General features: G+C 27.9%; 1 long non-coding RNA gene across 5 annotated transcripts in view; it reads left to right on the top strand.

Annotated features, from left to right (window-relative positions):
- The window catches only part of LOC142333784 (uncharacterized), a 71,926-nt gene that overhangs the window by 38,908 nt on the left and 12,686 nt on the right, over positions 1-20,332 (top strand). For 2 of the 5 annotated variants that reach the window (XR_012758691.1, XR_012758692.1), the window contains exon 3: positions 12,533-12,700. The exons of 1 other annotated variant lie outside the window; for it this stretch is intronic. This is a non-coding gene — a long non-coding RNA (uncharacterized LOC142333784). Of the gene's footprint in view, positions 1-11,932; positions 12,016-12,532; positions 12,701-14,627; positions 14,738-20,332 lie in introns of those variants that run through there. 2 more of the 5 variants (XR_012758693.1, XR_012758695.1) reach the window with 2 other exon arrangements.

Below are 20,332 nucleotides of genomic sequence, written 5' to 3'. Positions count from 1 at the left end.
TCTAGATTTTGATTGTGTTAATCTTATCTCTTATCTCTGATCATCATTTTGACTTTTGAAATTAGCCTTTCCATCTTATTTTTTGTTATACATTCATCACATGTACAATTTTCTAAGCATTACTTTAGTATGTTGTTCCAGTATTAAGTAGTTGAAATATCGCAATTTTCTGTAGCTGAAACAAACTTGAAACAATCTGGAGAAATATTAGTATAAAAATAATAAAATAGATTAACATGTTATTAATATTTTAATTCTTTTGGAATCCATTTTTCCTTTTTTATTCTTCATCACACCATTTTTTTCAACATCGATTAGTTAAAAATTACATAATTATACCTGAAACAAATATTCTGAAACAAAATTAGTAAAAATATCAAGGCGGTTGATAAAAATACAGTTTGGTGTACTTGAAATATACATACATAATAAATAAAACAGTACTTCAGAAAATTCCGATCAGGTTAACATGGCTTAACAACATTTACTTAATCTAATCTTAAATAAATAAAAAAAACAATATTAAAATAATACCCCGCTTTATAATCGGGCCTACTGTGGACGGGGTATGGAACGCGAACGCGACTTAACATAATTAATTCTAACTTAAAATATATAATGAACCTGTAAAAAAACACAACACATATAACATAATTAAAAAACAATTACAACCTACTGAGGGGCCTACTGGGGAAACGCGAATTTTCCTTAATTCTAACATGCAAATTTAGTCTAACATGCACATGTTTGTAAAACAAAACAAGAATATATAATTACCTGAAAAAGAAACATAATTCTACTGGAAAAGGAGCACCAGTTACGAAGTAAGTAGTCCTCCCTTTAATCGTTATTATAAAACTAAATAGTTAAGCCACATTAACGCTGTTCACTCTTAACCTATGTAAGTAATCGTTGTCGTACCTGCAACAAAAGATAAAATAAATGATGTTAGTATTATATATGTACAGTTAGTAACAAAAATTTATTTATTCAGTAGCATTAAGAAAAAACATACTATCTAATCGATAGCTATTCTATAGCGATGTTATAATTCAATTTTATTATTTAAAAGAGTGGAAAAGAGCTTGCGTATCTATTTATTTATTGATCTAAGAAAACAAGACCGTTTATCCAAAATACTTAATTAAAAGGAACATTGTTAATCGTTATAATAGAATTAATAGTTAAACTGTAACTTAACGGTTCAAGAAAGTAATTTTAATAAAAAGAAATAAACTAGTATTCTTTATCACGTCATTTTATCTTTATTATTTTGAATCAAACAGAATAGAATTTTTGTGTTTTAATATTTAATTATGTTTATTAATAACTTTTTATTCATTTTTTGATTAATAATAAATTAAAAGAAAATTTTTGATTACTAAAAGATTAATTAATTAATTTGGTTCTTTATATTCGGAGAACTTTTTTTTATAAATACTTTTAATAATAGCGATAAACGTAGAGTATTTTTATAATTAAAAAAATGTAGCAAATTAATAAATGTTAAAAAATTTATTAAAAAGTAAAAATATTTAATTATTTATTTATATTGATAAATATTATCAATTTAATAATACATTTACAATTATCAGTGGCAGCTTGTAACTAAAATTAGTGGGGTACTGCTCCAGAAAATTTTTTTCTTGGCCTTTTCAAGGTAGGGTTAAAGTTTTCTGTAAAATAAAAAAAATCAGAAAAAACAATGAATCATAGAATAGCTGAAAGCAGGATAATAACCTAATTCTACATTTTATCGCATTCAAGAAGATGATTTGTGCGCTTAAAAACCGTATTCGGTTGAACCGAATAAATAATAGAATGTCAATACAGATAATATTTTTTTAGCATCATTAGATAATAATTTAATAAAGTATCCGCTTAAAAAGATTATCGTCCAACGGTGCTTAATTTTAATTTCGAGGTACACAGAAACAAATACGTAATTAGGTTTTACTAACTACCTTCTTTTTCACCTTTCCAGTGTGTTTTTAGACAGATTTGGCGATCAAAGAGCCCTTGCTTTCCGCCATCTTCTGATCTCTACAGAAAAAACAGCTAAACCGCTTTCATATTCCTTCCTCTGACTAAACAAGAAAAGGGAACATGCAACGTTCCATACACACGTGGAGTAAAAAAAAAACTACCTTCCACCAGACGCCAGGGTCAACAATGCTGTGGCCGCAACAATGCTCTCTCTACCTCACAGCCTTGTGTGCAGCTTCCTATGTGTGCATGCGCACAACAGCCAAAACTATGCTGCTGGAACTGTGAAGCGCACAGTTCCGTACAAAGATTTTTGTATTTTTTTCATTAACTGTGGGTGGGGGATGGCTACTGACATTAAGCTTAGGATTATATATTGTACAAGTATAAAGAAGGAATTAAAGAAAACGGGACATTATATTAAATGTTATTAATAATATCAAGTGGAAATAGGGGATGCTGCAGTTCCACAGCGCCTATACGCAAGCCGCCACTGATGTATATTATAATATAATATATTTCCATATTAAAAATATTTACACAATGTAACAAAAATTTATAAAACTTATTTAAATATTATAGTTCAATTTTATAAGAAAAAGAAAAATCATAAAAATTTACCTGATGTGGCAAATATCGATCGATATAATGATAATCATGACTTTCAGTACTAATCAAGTTCATATTACGTATAAAATGTTTAAAGGGTAAGTCAGTTTTATTGAATTAAATCTCTGTAGAAATTGAAATATTTTTATTCTTTTACTTAATTTATTTATACATTTGTTATAATAATTTGATGAATAAGATACAAAGATATAAAATATAATTATTTTAAAAATGATAAAACTTCTCTTACAAAAAAAAATTATGGTTAACTGACATACTATAATATTTCTCAGTCTGTCCCCTCCCACCAAATTATAATAGTAGTGTAACTTACCTTAATTTTATTGCCCTGTGGTGGTAGAGGCCTTCAATTGCAGCCCACGATAACAACCAGGTTGATTCGTCTTCTTTCTTCTGATTCCTCAAACACGATCGACCAGCGCTTTTATGAATCATCCGGATATCAAGGTACAGACTTGTAGGTATCCGCCGGTATAGACTTGGCACCGGTGGATACGAAGCTGAAGAACTGCAAAGAAGGCCACTGTACCGCCGAACTGGATAATGATGCCTTCTTAAAGCTAAAAGTTCAAATCAGGGTTTGCTGTTTTTTACGATCATAGGCAATAATCCATTTTCATGAAACAACATGAAAATAATTAGAGGTATAAAAACATAGATTTATTCCAAACATATTAAAATAATTCAAGTTGAAATTATTTCATACTCGTAATAATCATATTTAAAAAAAAAGAAAAAATTATAAAAAATTTTATTATATGCTTTGAATAATTTTTAGTATCTGATTTACAGATTTAATTCACCGATTTTGAGCTTGCCCTGATTCAAACAAAACACATAATAAAAACAAAATAATATTGCAGAAGTATGTAGATGATGACTGAAGATCGCTGAGAGGATAAGGGCCAGGGTGGACTATACACCCCCCCTTAATGAAAAAGTATATAGTAAAAGTTAAAAAGAAATTAAATGATTTTCATTAATTACACTAATTCTAAAATTATTTTCTAGCTACCAATTAAATAAACTAATCTGAAAAATCTAAATTAAAAAAAAAGCTTTAAAAGAGCAAACTTTATAATTAATTTTACTGTTAAATTTTAATTCGCTTAATAAAATCAGAGTAATATAACTAAAAATGAGCTTTTATTAAAATTAAAATAAAAATGTTAAATGTAAATTAACTTCTAGTGTAAAGAAAAATTAAATGAACAGTCTATTTTTTTAAAAAATTATAATTTTGAAAAGAAAGAGTATTCCCCTCGGGTGGAAAATCGGGGGGACTGATGCTGTTGATGCTGAAGGGATGAACTGAAGAAAATGTAGACTAGCTCGGTGGATGGGGTAAAGGGCCAAGGTGGAGTATCCCCCCTTTATTGAATAATAATAACAAAAAAGTTTAATTATTTAAAAAAATTTAATTATTGTTAAATAAAAATTAATTATTAATCTATGTTCAAAAATCATTATTAAAACAAATTAAAAATTACATCCCCTTAATGGAAATAAATTCCTTGCATAATAAAATTAGGTTATTTCTTTAAAAAAATATAAAAAGAAAAAACAATTTAAAATTGTGCATTTAAAAATATTTTTAACTTAAAACAAATATAAAAAAAAACTTTATTAAAGCAGTTATGTATTTTCATTAAAAATCTAAATTTATAAATACTATTAAAACTAGAAAATAAATAAAATTTAAAGAAAAATTATTTTAATATAAAAAGTACAATTTTGAAAAAATGAGATGTTTCTTTTGGGTGGATAACAAGGGAGGACTGCTGGTGATGGAACTGCTGTAGTCGGACCTGTAAAGAAACAGCACAAAAATATATATGGGTATCCACATTTACGGTATATGCGTAACCCCGTATCGAAGAAAACGGCCGGTGTCCGACGCGGTTGAACGCGTACGCGTCGCGCACTCACTTATTGAAATATTACAACATATTTATGCTTCTTTCATATCAGCTGAAGAAAATAATTATATGCAGAATATGTATAGCAATATCTGTAAGACCATAATTGTGTAATATTTCCTACAGATATATACATTTATATTCTGTAATCAGAGCGAATTTGTGTTTGCTGATATGTACTATTCCCTGCAAAGGCAGGAAACATTCAGTTATCCATTGACATTGTACTCTGTACACCGCAAAGCAGAGCACAGAGAATGGTACCTGATAGATGTTACGTACTCAAGTCTCAAGTACCAAACATTTATGCTGGTTACTGTTAATTTAACATTGAATTAATCTTATTACTATTCACCCTAACTGGAACATAAGACCAGAACAATATTATCATTTAAGTGGCTTTTACACTGAAAAATGCCGAGTTATAATGAAGTTAATTAAATTTAATGCAGATGTATTTATAAAATTCATTACAATAAAGAGTAGTAGATATTATAATTGTCACAAGTTATATTCTTACGAGTGTCATATTTTCATAGTATATTACACAGAGAGTTCCTAATCAAAAATAAATTTATGATTTTATGTTTCAACATTTCCAGTCATTCTAGAAGCTTTCACATACTGCTTCATGCTTTGCCACTCAAACCGTTTCAACCTTGTCCTCAAATAACAATCTCTACAATATGTTGTAAGAACAAATGAATTTTTATCGGAATATAATTTATCTATATAATCTAGAATAAGAACGCAAATACTTTAAAAATGGAAGAATATTCTCTTCTGAAAATTACTAGGCGAGCAAAGATACAGGGCAATGTAATGTTTCACAAACGGTTAGTTTACCGGGTTAGAACGGTTGTAACTCGATGTTATTATTTAAATATCTAGAAAAAACATAAAACCCATACAATCTGTGATAAGAGTAAAATGATAATGTAGTAATAAAGTGACATGAAAAAAAGATTTAAAAAAATTATAAAATTTTACTGAATTTACACTCAGAGTAATAAACAAATCAACATGATGTAAACAGGATAAACATTTTTGAAAAATACGTTCCTAAAGATTTGGAATCGATTAATTCCAGAACATAAATACATTAAATTGACCGTTAAAAAAGAATAAAAGGTAAAAATTTTGAGCTACAACAATAGGCTGAAGGTGATTCACAGTGAAAAGTAACATAAATTAAAGCACAATTTAATTATGAAGACGAAAAAACGGGTTGGAAATTGAAAGTTATTTGAATTAATTGCCAAAACTTTCCTAATGACACTGCAATTTTCTCAAAAAATCTCACACAGTAGGAGAACAAGTAAACGGTATAAAAGAAATCGCAGATAAAGTAGGGTTCAAAATTTCCTTCAATAAAGCATTACTGATAACCAATAACAAAAATTCAATTCAAAATGTGGAAAAATAAACAAAGTTAATAAATTTAAATATCTCTGAGAAATTATCCAAGTTAACGGTTTATATAAAGATGTCAGTCTGTTAAGAACAAGATGATGTTCTTGCATTTTATCTTTATTACCGGATTCTACTGTGAGCAACTTAAAAAAAGAAAAAATATGATCCAAATAAGGGAAAAAAGAAAACGCCCCTCAAATTGTTTCTCATATAATTAATAATTAATTATCTTAACCTCAAACAATCAGATTTTAGTTAATTCTTTGAATACTTTGTCGATCGACAAATAAATTAACCAGCAGTTAAGCTTAAACTTAATGACCTAAATTTAAATATATTATGGCAACATAAGTTTATACTATATGTATAATATATATTATAGCAACATATATAATATACATAAAAATCCACCACCAGTTAGTTTGCTTATAAACTACCCAAATTAATTGCTAATGGTTAACAGTCAGTAAGTTAGTATATGATTAGTAGTTAAGACAGGAGATAGTTAAGACACAGATTTTTATAAACTACCCAAATTAATTGTTAATGGTTAATAGTTAGAAGTTAGTGTATATGATTACTAGTTAAGACAGGAGATAGTTAAGACACAGATTTTTTATGTATATATTAATGTCACCATAATTAAACAAAGTAAAAATTTTTTGAACATCAAGAGAGAAAATATCAATCGGCAACTTTTCTCCAAAGAAATTAAAAATTTAATCTGATTGAGGGGTTAAAATTATAATTATTACTACTGTTATGTGTATATGTGTATATTTTTATATAAACTATAATTTTAACTTATCCCTTTGTTTATTATTATTATTATTGTATGGCCAAATAAAGTAAAAGTTCTTTTTGTTTTTCACGAATGTCCTGATTCTTTTAGTAATCGTTTAATGTTTTATTGTACAATTTATATGTACTTATAAACCCTTCCTGCAAGTTAAAATTTTACAAATTTTAAGTAATTTTTACATATTGGTTAATATTTTTATTTTATTTTTCCACAATTAAATATTAATTGCCTTCTATTTGTAATTTTGGTTTGAATCAACATTCTCAGAGTATATAATCGAATATATATATATATAAGGAATATCATGTACATTAAGAACACACCAAAATTGTTGTGGACAAATTTCAAACAAATTAAAAATACGAAGAAATTTAGGTACTCGGGTGAAGTTAACAGACCAAAAGAAATGGACAAGAGAACAAACATTGTCAGTACCAGTAAATTCTAACATCCTATGGCCTACCGAAGAACATATACAATATGAAACATATCACAAGGACGGGCAAGATCAGTTACTATACAACGGTAATCCAAACAGGAATTTTATATGGAGCCAAACGCATAGCTCTGAACAAAGGGGAATAGGTAAATTGGAACCTGCTGAAAGATCGATACAAGGAAAATCCTAGGGCCCACAAAAACTAACGACGGTTGGAAATTAAAGAAGAACGAGAAACTTTACTGGGAAATAAATGCGTAAGCACCACATTAAGTTAAGACTGGCATTTTACAGACATCTGTCAAGAATGAATTTAAACAGGCTTACGAAGAGAATTTTTGACAAGTGTAATGGTGAAAAAATGAGTATTAAGTGGTTCAATCAAATTAAAGGGGACCTAAGGATAGCAAACATAAATGTGACGGATTTAAAATACAGAAGGTTGCTTACAAAAAAAATCTTAGAATTGAAAGGGATCCAGGAGAAGAAAGAATACGGTAATCGAAAGCGGTCAAAAGAAAGAAGGAAGTTGGACAGTGAAAGAATGAAGGAGTATTGGAGGGCTAAAAAACTAGCCGGTTAACTAATTTTTGTGATTCTACAGTGACCGGTGTTGAAAAAAATTGTTTAAAGATTTTATAAGAGGTGATGGTTAAAGTTGATTTGTATCATGTGACTTGCAATCGGTTTCTGTTTCAACTTTCTAGAAATATGGAACTGGATGAAAATTAAACATAAATCTTAAATTATCTTTCATTGTAAATAATTAATTAATTATTTAAAATGAGAAATAATTCATTTCATAATGATTAAGATCTCTTGTGATGAATGAATGAATATATCTGTTGATAATTAACATATGTAACAATAAAGCTGTGTAAAATTTTTTAACAGTTTTTTTTTAAAAAAGTATATTATTTTCAGTCAAACGGTGGGTTTGAGGGGTTGAAATTGAATTTTCTTTACGTTTTGAGGTACGAGAAGTACAAAAATATCAGTCACTTAAAATTGAAGTTCCTTATATACATTAGCATACATCATTTTCATTGAAACTTAGATATGCTGCAGTAGTGACCGGTTGAGTTATTGAACTTATGTAGTGCATTGTACTGTGAAAATCAGTGCATTTCAGACTGCGAAATAGCAAAGGTCTCATAAATGAAAAGTTTGTCAAAACTGTGCGAGAATTCATTCTAATTACAGAAGTTTATTGTTTGAAATGTTTGGAGATGTTGTGTATGTGTAAGTATGATTTTTTTGTTAAGAATGCTAGATATCACAATCACATTTTAATTAACTGAAAATTACTTTTAAAAATCATGAAAAAATTATAGAAGTATAGACTAAATAATCACTTTTGTGTATGTAAAAAGCCTAACAACTTATTTATGTCCTACTTGAATTCCATATTACTAAAATAATATTAGATGAAAAATAATCTGTAAATATGTACAAAAGCATACGTGTAAAACACTACCGATTGTAAATAAATGTAATATTACTGCTAATAACAACTGAATTAATTTTGTTATCTAGGATCTACAAGAGATCTCAGAACTAACGAAAGCATAATATTTCTGCCAACTTATAGCATAATATTCTAATGGTCTAGCTCCATCATTTTAATAAACATTATCTAATTTAAAAATTTTAATTAAACAGTTACTTAAAAAATTCCAGTAATAACTGGTTTTAATTTTAAACCTATGCATTTTTGATTAAATACATTGAATAATTACATTTTTTCTTTTTTTCTTGAGGACATGAACTAGCTATTACCCCAAACATTTCTTAAGCTATAGATGCAAATTAAAATTTCAAGCAGCAGTTTATTCACAACAGCCTTGATATGAAAGCTGTCTATGTAAACTGGTGCATTACCTCAACTGAAAGAGTCAGTATATGCAATAATCCTTGGTGCGTTTTTTTTTTATTAATTATTTCAACAATAATTATTTTTTTTTGCATACACCTTTTTTCAGCATATGGAATAATCATGTATTTATCTCTTATATATTATTTAAACAATAATTAATCTTTCTGCATATACCTTTTTTTCAGTATATGCCATAATCCCTAATATGCACTTTTCTGTTAATTATTTAAACAATAATTAATCTTTCTGCATATACCTTTGTTTTCAGTTATGCCATAATCCCTAATATGCACTTTTCTATTAATTATTTAAACAATAATTAATCTTTCTGCATATACCTTTGTTTTCAGTATATGCCATAATCCCTAATATGCACTTTTCTATTAATTATTTAAACAATAATTAATCTTTCTGCATATACCTTTGTTTTCAGTATATGCCATAATCCCTAATATGCACTTTTCTATTAATTATTTAAACAATAATTAATCTTTCTGCATACACCATTGTTTTCAGTATATGCCATAATCCCTAATATGCACTTTTCTATTAATTATTTAAACAATAATTAATCTTTCTGCATACACCTTTGTTTTCAGTATATGCCATAATCCCTAATATGCACTTTTCTATTAATTATTTAAACAATAATTAATCTTTCTGCATATACCTTTGTTTTCAGTATATGCCATAATCCCTAATATGCACTTTTCTATTAATTATTTAAACAATAATTAATCTTTCTGCATACACCATTGTTTTCAGTATATGCCATAATCCCTAATATGCACTTTTCTATTAATTATTTAAACAATAATTAATCTTTCTGCATATACCTTTGTTTTCAGTATATGCCATAATCCCTAATATGCACTTTTCTATTAATTATTTAAACAATAATTAATCTTTCTGCATATACCTTTGTTTTCAGTATATGCCATAATCCCTAATATGCACTTTTCTATTAATTATTTAAACAATAATTAATCTTTCTGCATATACCTTTGTTTTCAGTATATGCCATAATCCCTAATATGCACTTTTCTATTAATTATTTAAACATAATTAATCTTTCTGCATATACCTTTGTTTTCAGTATATGCCATAATCCCTAATATGCACTTTTCTATTAATTATTTAAACAATAATTAGTATTTCTGCATATACCTTTGTTTTCAGTATATGCCATAATCCCTAATATGCACTTTTCTATTAATTATTTAAACAATAATTAATCTTTCTGCATATACCTTTGTTTTCAGTATATGCCATAATCCTAATATGCACTTTTCTATTAATTATTTAAACAATAATTAATCTTTCTGCATACACCTTTTTTTCAGTATATGTCATAATGCCTAATGCATGCACTTTTCTATTAATTATTTAAACAATAATTAATCTTTCTGCATATACCTTTGTTTTCAGTATATGCCATAATCCCTAATATGCACTTTTCTATTAATTATTTAAACAATAATTAATCTTTCTGCATATACCTTTGTTTTCAGTATATGCCATAATCCCTAATATGCACTTTTCTATTAATTATTTAAACAATAATTAATCTTTCTGCATACACCTTTTTTTCAGTATATGTCATAATCCCTAATATGCACTTTTCTATTAATTATTTAAACAATAATTAATCTTTCTGCATACACCTTTTTTTTAGTATATGCAACAATGTTTGGCGTACACATTTTATATTATAAATAATTTAATTAATAAATTGATAAACATTTTACCAATAAAAATAATAGATTGTAGACCTATTTTTCAATAAACTGCATTGCATAATCTTCACCTAATTTAGGCTGTAGCAAATTCCAACCGATTGCATCATCTTTTTTTTTAAATTGTAGGAATTCATTATATTTTTAAAAATATCAATCATGGTATGTAGAGCAAACAGCCGTATATTGAACAAATTAATAATTATTAGAATTTGCAATTTATAAAAACCAAAATGTTGCCATGAAAGCATGGACAAAAGACTACATCCTTGAAACAATTTTTTATTAAAAAAAATATATCAAATTTTAAAAATGAGAAAATCATATTAACATATAAATGTAATAGCAATAAATATCATATTAAATACAATTTAAATGATTTATCTATTTTATAAAAATCAATTTTCTAATTTTTCAACATTACAAAGTCTAAAGCACGTGGCTTTATAATAAATCAGTAACCAGTCAAAATTGAATATTAATTTGTATAATGAATTTAAATACTTAACAACTATTATTCCTCACATAAATATGCTGCTTTTCAATAAGTTTACCCTAATTTTACCTTAAATCCAGGAACATAACTTTTTAAGCTAATATCAAACGACGTGTTTTCGGTTCGGTTATACAACGTTAAATGGAACATGTTTTAACAGGTTTGTGGGTTCTACAAAAGATTTGAGTCTGGTAATAATCATCCGCGGTCATCTGTTTTTGTTTATTAGATTATTTTTAAAAAATACGTTTATAACTTTTAAATAAATAATAATTGTAAATAAAACTAAATAATATATATTAATTAATGTCTTAATTACAATCAGTTAATAGTTTTAATTATTTACTTACTTATACAATTAGGTACTATTTTAAATACAGATCTGTTTATTTAAATTTAAGTTGGCAAAATGAGAGACCGTTGTTTTTTTTATCGGTTTTACTTAACGTGTATAATTATTTGTAACATGATTTTTTTTACAATAGAAAATTTAATAAATAAAATTACAAATATAAATAACAAACAACATTAAATAAAAATATTTTCAAAATATACATCTTTAGAAGAAATCCCGTAATCGGTTTAGTCTGATAACCTCATATGTTTCGTGATAACCAAATCATATGTTTCGCGATTTCTAATTTACTTAAACCGTTTTGTCTACCTAACGTACACAAGATAGGTAAACTTACTTATATGAAAAACTATGTTCATAAAGGTATTAAATTCTTATTGTGTTATTTTAAATTGATTAGTTATAGTTAAGCTTATATCAAAAATTAATTAGATTACAAATAATCTTTTTAGTTTTAATGTAGTGAGGTTATATTACTTTTTTCTTCACTTGTGTGTAACTACTAGTGACAATGTTAAAAAAACGGCTGAAAAATTAATTTTATTGTGCGGTTGATACACGCAACCAAAAAATTACGGAATCAGAGATTTATAGGGGGGTAAAAATTAATTCACTTTCATGGAATGAATACAGTATGTGGTTTCCAATATGACAGAATTTTAGAAACGTCTTTCATTGAAACTGTTCGGAAATCGACGATTTTTTTTAAATCGATTATCGTAGATTTTTATATTACAAAAATATCGTTACATCGTGTCTTCTTAACCTTCATTATATATGTTACCGCCCTCAGTAAAAATTTAAATTACTATTTTTTGAATTTATTCGTAAAGTTATTTTGTAATTTTGATCTGCAATACAAGATGTTTCTGTATTTTAGGTTAATATTATGCAACCTAATCTATTTGTCGGCCTCCGTGGCGCGAGTGGTAGCGTCTCGGCCTTTCATCCGGAGGTCCCAGGTTCGAACCCGGTCAGGCATGGCATTTTCACACGCGCTATTGTTCATCTCATCCTTTGAAGCGATAACTTAACTGTGGACCCGAAGGTAAAAAAAAATTAATCTATTTACACGTTTCATTAGTATGTAACCTCTGATGCCATTTTTATAATACATTTAGCTTCAATTATTGTAATATACATATAAAATAAAACAGATTGCTAAATTACGGGTTAATATTAATTTTATTATAGTAAACAGTATGAAAATAATAATTGCGAGAAGATAGTATTGTCGGATAAAACGTTATGGGTTCGATTTCGGGTTACGATTGACATTATTATCAGAATTCATAACGTGAAAAAAAGCAATTTTAAAAAAAATGCGCGTGATAGTGAACGGTTAACTCGCGTGGTGCGAGTGATAGCGTCTCGGCCTTTCATCCAGAGGTCGCGAGTTCGAATCCCGGTCAGGCGTGATATTTTCACACGCTATAAAATTGCTATTTCATCTCATTCTGTGAAGCGATACATAACGGTTGGCCCGGAGGAAAAGAAAAAAAAATGCGGATATTCTGGATGTTGTCATTGCGAGTAAAATAAATTTTAAAAAACCGATTATAAATGTTCGTTTAATTCATGTCGGATAACTTTATAAATCATCCTACATCGACGGAACTGCTTGCCGACGCGCTGTCTACAATTTACTTTGCTATGCGAGTCACCCTCTCCAATCGCCGCCAGACCAGTCCTTGATCAAGGTTAAACTACTAGCGCTGTGCGGAACACCCGTTTGTGTTAAGTACATTTTAACAAAAATAATATTTAACGAATAAATACGCGTACTTACAAGATAAATACGTAAAAGATACTTTTTTATGCGATATAATTTATTTCAATATATTGAAATAAGAAAATAAATTTAAAAAATTATAAATATAATTAACAAACTTAATCTACGCTCGCTTCGCTCGCTAGTCAAGGTTAGCGAGTGTAGGTTAAGTTTGGTTAAATTACATTTATAATTATTACAAATTTATAATTTTATTACAAACATAATTAACAGACAAATGCCTCATTAACCTTGACCTTTATCGTTTTACCATAATTTCTTCTGCTTAATATTACCTCATAGTAGTATATGTTATTTGTGTCTATTAAAAAATCTTCAGTTTACTCTTATTTTCAATATGTGAAACCCGACTAAACCGGCTAAAATCGTGATCCGGTATCAAGTTGAGAATTAAACCCGTATCTTTCACTGTATCAGTCGGTTTCTCTACTGCGTTACCGAGGTGACAAAATTGATTACAGAAATGAAATGAGACACGAAAAATTATAATTATATGTTACTTTGTGATCTCTAAATATAATTTTTGAATTAAATCCATACTAAATGTGTGTTTGCGTGTGTGTATTTGTATTTTAGGCGGGCTGGGCTGTACTGTGAAATACGGTAGACGGCTTGATGAGATAAATTTAGAAATAATCCTTTTATATAACACCCTTATGTATTCATTAATATTTCTATATTAAAACTATATTATCTATCTATATTAAAACAAATGATCCTGTTGTTTTTTTTTTTCTGATTAGTTACTAAAGACGGATAGGGTCTACGTTTTTTAAGCTGCTTTTTTATATTAAAAGAAATAATAGCAATATTTAGTAATATGTAAACGGGTGCGTACGAGTGTTTTTTTTTTATATCCAAGGGCATCCAAAAGTATGCGTGAATGTAAATTATATCCAAATTGAATATTAGGTAAAAAGAAATAATTGAAAACGTTATCGTTATAGTTTGGGTATCTTGGTTACGTTCATTTGTTAATGTGCACATTTTAAGCGAAAATTTGGTTCAGTTTTTATTATGTATAATAATGTCATGAAATCTGTAAACATGAATATTAAACTGTTTGTGTTGGTCGGTCGGTTGTTATGAGAGAGGGCGTGCTTGTTGCAGCGGTGGGGAGAGACAGACAAATCACGTGATGACAGAACGAAGCTTATGGAATACAGCGTTCAGTCTTGGGTTGTTTACACAGCTAGGTTACAAATTAGGTTATCGTTTCTATGTCCACTCTTGTTTAACAGTTATTGTTACTTCTTGTAAATTTTAGATACATGATCTTCATTATTGATCGCGGTAAGTTTTTCTTATATTATTTTAGTACAGCTTAAAATAAGTGTTATTATTTTTGTTTGCCTGTTGTAGGTACTTATGCGGTTTGGTCCACCCCAAACAAAAGTTTAATTGTTATGACGATGCAACAAATGTGCAGACAGTGCTTAACGCGCATTAAATTGAAACGGAAAGACCTGATTAACCAAATTTTATTTGAAAACTACAAACGTCAAACAAAACTTTAATTGTAAGGCTATTCCTCTGAAACGTGTTTACAAAAATGAAAAAACCGTTATAAGGATACATTTTACGCCACGCCACATATGACTGCAAAAGTTCTCTGTGGGTACCAAAACGTTGCTTATGCATTTCTTTTGTCTTTTGCCGTGTTAATTCGATGTGATTGGTGTATACTTATCGTGCAATGCATTTTAGAATATAATTTGCACCCTCTTATTTTTACAAAATAAATTTATAACTATTTCTTCATATAACATCAGAACATTTATAACGCTGTTTTCTATTTTATAATACCAGGGAAATAATATCCCAAAGATAAACAGAAATGAAACAAGTTACACGCACGGTATTAAATTTTAGGTTAATCGGCCGATATAAATAATTAACTGAAGTAAAATTACTGCACAGTCTGAACGTACTGTACTGAGGTAAGCAGTACATGGCATCTTCGATATAACAGGCAAGTACGCCTGTGCCATCGATGCTGTGATAAATTAAATTAATTTCTAGTTTTGATTTCAGTTACAAAGCGATATTTGTAGTTTATAAAATAATATTGTGTTTCTAACCTAGAAAAATAATTTATTCAAAAATAATGTCGGGTTCTGCCGCTACAATTTTTTAATTAAACTGTACAGTAGACTGTACAAATTATTATTTTTTTAAATATTTTAATTAATTTTCATTTCTTTATTTACAAAGATACTACTAAAAAAAGAACAAATAGGGTATCATCAAATCGTAATAGGGTATCATCTTACCCAAGCCTCCATCCCACCGTTGAGTTAGTTATTATTTAGTAATGGAAAGAATGATCTACTGTAAAAAATATGAGAAGATATAATGTTAGGAATTAATTAACCATGTAGTATTTATTGAACGCATTGAGATCAAAAGATAAGTAGAATTTTTGGAAGCGTTCAAGTGACATAACTTGACCTTATAATCACAAATATAAATAAATTTTGAATCGTTTTGTAAAAGGGAAAGGTTAAAATTTGTTTTAAAACGATTAAAACAAAATTGGAGAAAAACTGACTCTTTAACCTGTTCCATTTTTTCTTCTTTTAAAAATCTGAATTCTAGTTTTAATTCTTTGAATATGTTTTTTTACATTGAATTTTAATTAATGAGTATATAAGGTTTAAAGTTTGACTACCGGTTTCAGATTAACGAAACTCTTTCTTCCAAAATGCCTTATGCAGCTAATTATTATCAGCTATTCCTATTATTCCAGGAAGGAGCCAATAATTAGCTACACATGTCTTGGAAGAAAAATTATATTAATCTGAAACTCTATTATTAATAACTTTAGTTTTATGTCATGCTGTTCAACGAATAAATGCGCTATGCATTTCACAATAGCATTATTACAAATTTGAGTTTATAAGCAAAAACTTTGAGGCTTACATTTAAATCATTTGTGCGAGGAAGTAAATATTCATGCGTTTCTTTAAATACAAGTATTAAACACCTTAAGCACACAATTAGAAATAGATAGCTAGGATGGGTAAATCATTAGACACTTTTTATTTGGCGGCAATATCCAGTATGCTTTAATAATATTAAAAATGATTAACATGAAAATTAGAACTAACAACAAGCACGAATAATAAAACGCAGCTTTGTTTGCAAGCATTAAAAACAATATTAAAACGGTAAAAAAGTTTCAGACAAAAGACCAAAAAGTTAGGTCTAAGTTAACTATAAACATAAAGCCTTAAGAGTTACTTATAGTTTTATATTATCTTGATAACACAATTAGAATCAATACAACTGTAAATAATTAATTAATGTAAAACGGGTTCAAAAATTCACATTCATATTATGTACAATTAAGAAAATTAACTATACGTTATTACTTACTTTTAGTAGTGGACCACGGCACAAAATTGTATTTCATTATCTGCAAAAACCAATCTGTAGACTACCAAAAATTATTTCTCTTAGAAAGCATTCAAGCAAGATTATTTTCTGTAACAAATTAATCTACATCGTTAAATTGAGTAATAGTTGTTAACGGCGCAGTTAGAAAGGACGCTGATAGTGCACAACAATGTCATGTTTCTTGCAAGATGTAGGAAACACACTTAATCTGCCAACATTTTTGGTGCATTTTTTAAAGTTTACGTGGGAAACAAGTCAAGAGAAAGTGTTATAACATTTTTTGTTTCGAAAGAAATTTTGATTATTAAAAAACTAAGCCCGATAGAAAAAATTCATTAACGTATAAGAAATTAGCATAAAAAATACTTTAAGAAATAGCCATTTTATTTAACAAACAAAAAATTAAATTTTGTTGACCGATGTAAAATTATTAAAACTTGTTTTTAATTTAGAATTGATAAGTTAATTATTAAATACATTGCATTGCGCACTACCGATACCATCCTATTTATAAGTGTATTATCAGTGTAAATGTGTATTTTATTATTAAGTCAAAATGTATTTTGTTTTGCTTTCCTTTCAGATATATTTGTGTGCCCCATTTAGTGTTATCACCCCCCCCCCCACCACTAGGGGGGCACAGCCCACTGGTTGAGAAACACTGATCTGAACAGTCATCTGCTGTAATGTGAACTTTTAGTTCTTCTTTTCTATTTAACACAGCGACCTTGACCTTTATAATTCCAGAGTTTATTGAAGACATGTTTTGTTTAGCTTTGATCGGTTATTTGTCCATAGAATTTTAGTCATCGTTTTCTTATTGTTACTTCCAGGTCTTCAATTTATCATACATCTCTTTATTTGTTCTTGGTCTTATAAATCTTAACCTTCTGAGATTTATAAGATTTATAACCTTATTTCTATCTTGATTGTATTTTCTATTCCAGTTACATCAGTAGTTTCCATGTGGTACAGAATAACAGGTTGTACAACTGTGCTATGTCTAAATTTTACATTTATATATCAGTTCTTTTTATTGAAAATAAATACTTTTTCTGTAATAGTTATGTTGTTATGATTTTTGTTTTAATCGCTAATTTACCTTTCTACAAATTATTTCTCAAAGATATTTAAAATGATCCGCGATCATATTTGCCAAGCTTTCTATTGACGTTTTGGAATATTTACCGGCACTTCTCTTTATTTCTGACTTTGATAAGAAGATCTGCAAGCCTGTTTTTTCAGTTACTTCTTTCAATCGGTTAATTTTGTAGATTGTTTCCCGGTCTGATTCTGCAAAGAAGAATACTAAGTCTTCGTCTAAAGGTAGATATTCAATTTTCAATGTCTGTATAACACATATATACAGTATGTATATATATTTGTTTTTTTATATGGATTTTTAAATTGCATATAAAGTAAAATAATTTCTTTCTAGAAGGAAATATATTTTTGTTACACTAATTATAGTTTTACTTAGACTGAGATCAGGCATTATTCTTTTTAAAATTAAAATTAATAATTAAAAAAAAATAATAATATGTAATCTTTGTAATAATTTAAAAAAAATAATAATATGTAATCTTTGATTCTCAAACTTTTTGCTCACTGCTCACATTAGAATCAAAACTTTTCTAGCGCCCTGAAATTTTTAAACTTAACCATCCTTAAAAAAATAATAATTGCAATTACTGTTTTTAAGATGCGCTCTTAAAAACAATTAATGTTTTTGAACGTGGCATATCCTATTTCTGAGTTGAAACTTAGATTTTAAATGAGAGCAATTATAATGCACATTTAATCATATTTAGAAGTATTTTTATTAAAATTGCTTTCAAAAAAATTACAATTGTATCTATACAGTTATATAACAACAATAATGATAGCGCATTCAATATAACAATACAATAATTAAAACAAAGCTTTCGATTGAAAAATTTTTTGTATTTAGTAGGTATTTAATTTTAGTTTGAAAGATCAGGAAAACATAATTTTTTCCTTTTTTAATCAGTCATTGCCTTCATTGACCGTCTGAATAACCTCAATCTTCTTGGGCACCATGAATGCCTCCAGCGCTCACAAGGGAGCATTATCTCCCGCTTTGAGAATGAATGTTAAACTAATGGTTTTTTAATCGGGTACAAAATCTTGAATGTTAATTTGTAACATTGTAATTCAATTTCTAAACTCGCGGTTGTTTTTCTTTATGGATTGCATATCTTATTTTACTGCCAAAAACTGTTAGTTATGTGCTGTATTTACATATTTTATATTTACAACTTTTATTATTTTTTCCTAAGAAATTCCATAGGGCTTTCGAACAGTATAAGACTTCAGGAAAACTAATGTTCTTTAGCGTGTTAATTTCACTTTTTTGAGCGAATATAATATTTATAAATAACACTTCATGATGCTTGTATCATAGAATTATATAATCCAGCAGAAGTAAATGGAACATGAATGGGTGAGATCATAGGTGGTTCTGTTATTTAATTTGTGTTAAGTTAATGTGTAGCATTAAGTATCTTCTAAATAACTATATTAAAAATGACTATGTAAAGGCAATCATTATTTAAAAAAAAAAATACTTTTCAATGTTTATTCATTGTAATGAAATTATTTTCATGAAGACGCTTTTTTAGATAAAACATTGTCCAGTAAGATACAACTCTGAATGGATTCTTAAACGTATTATATTGTTTGTTTTGAAGAAGCCACTTTTGTTGTAGTTTAAAAAAAAGTTATAGTAAAGAAAAGTTTTATAGTTTTATTAAAAAGTTACAAGTCTTAGGAATTCTTGAGAAAAATTGTTGATTTTTTGATCAGTTATTTTCATCCGGCTTAAGAAGCCGGATGAAAATAAAGTGAATCTGCCGAAGATCTTTTTTTGCCATTCCTGATAAATTTGGTAATTACAGTCATTCAGTTAGGAAAATTCAGTGTATAAATGTGTGAATCCAATTGTCAATGCAAAAAGATGTGAACTAATAAATAAAATAACGTGCAGAATCAATAGCCAAGAATGTTATAAAAGATTGATTCAGTTTTGTTTTGATAAGCTAGACTACATTTCAAACGTTATAGCATATCCTGTTATTTTTATTTCGTTTTGTTTGAAATTAGACCTTCAAAGGATTACCAGGCGTACTCCAGAGTTCTTTCTTTTCCAAATTGTTTCATTTTTCCCTAAACTTTTCTCTCCTTTCTTTGGTACAATCACCGTGTTTCATTTTCTGTTTCTTTAGAAATGTAGATTCAATCCACTAGTTTTCTGAAAGAATTCATCAAAAATTATTTCTTTGGAAATATTTAATAATTTGAGTTCTTCAGTTGAGAATTTCAATCGATCCTCATTGAAAACTTGCTTATTTGATTTTCCTTTTTTCAAAAAAAAGTTACATACTTGTTTTATTAATTTAGTTTCCATCCATTTTGTTCAATTGACCATAAGATTTGAGTTCTTTTTATAATTTCATGACTTTTCAAAAT

This window comes from Lycorma delicatula, chromosome 13 (genome assembly GCF_047948215.1).
Source record: "Lycorma delicatula isolate Av1 chromosome 13, ASM4794821v1, whole genome shotgun sequence".
Lineage (NCBI taxonomy): Eukaryota > Metazoa > Arthropoda > Insecta > Hemiptera > Fulgoridae > Lycorma > Lycorma delicatula.
This window is presented reverse-complemented; position numbering and strand designations above follow the sequence as displayed.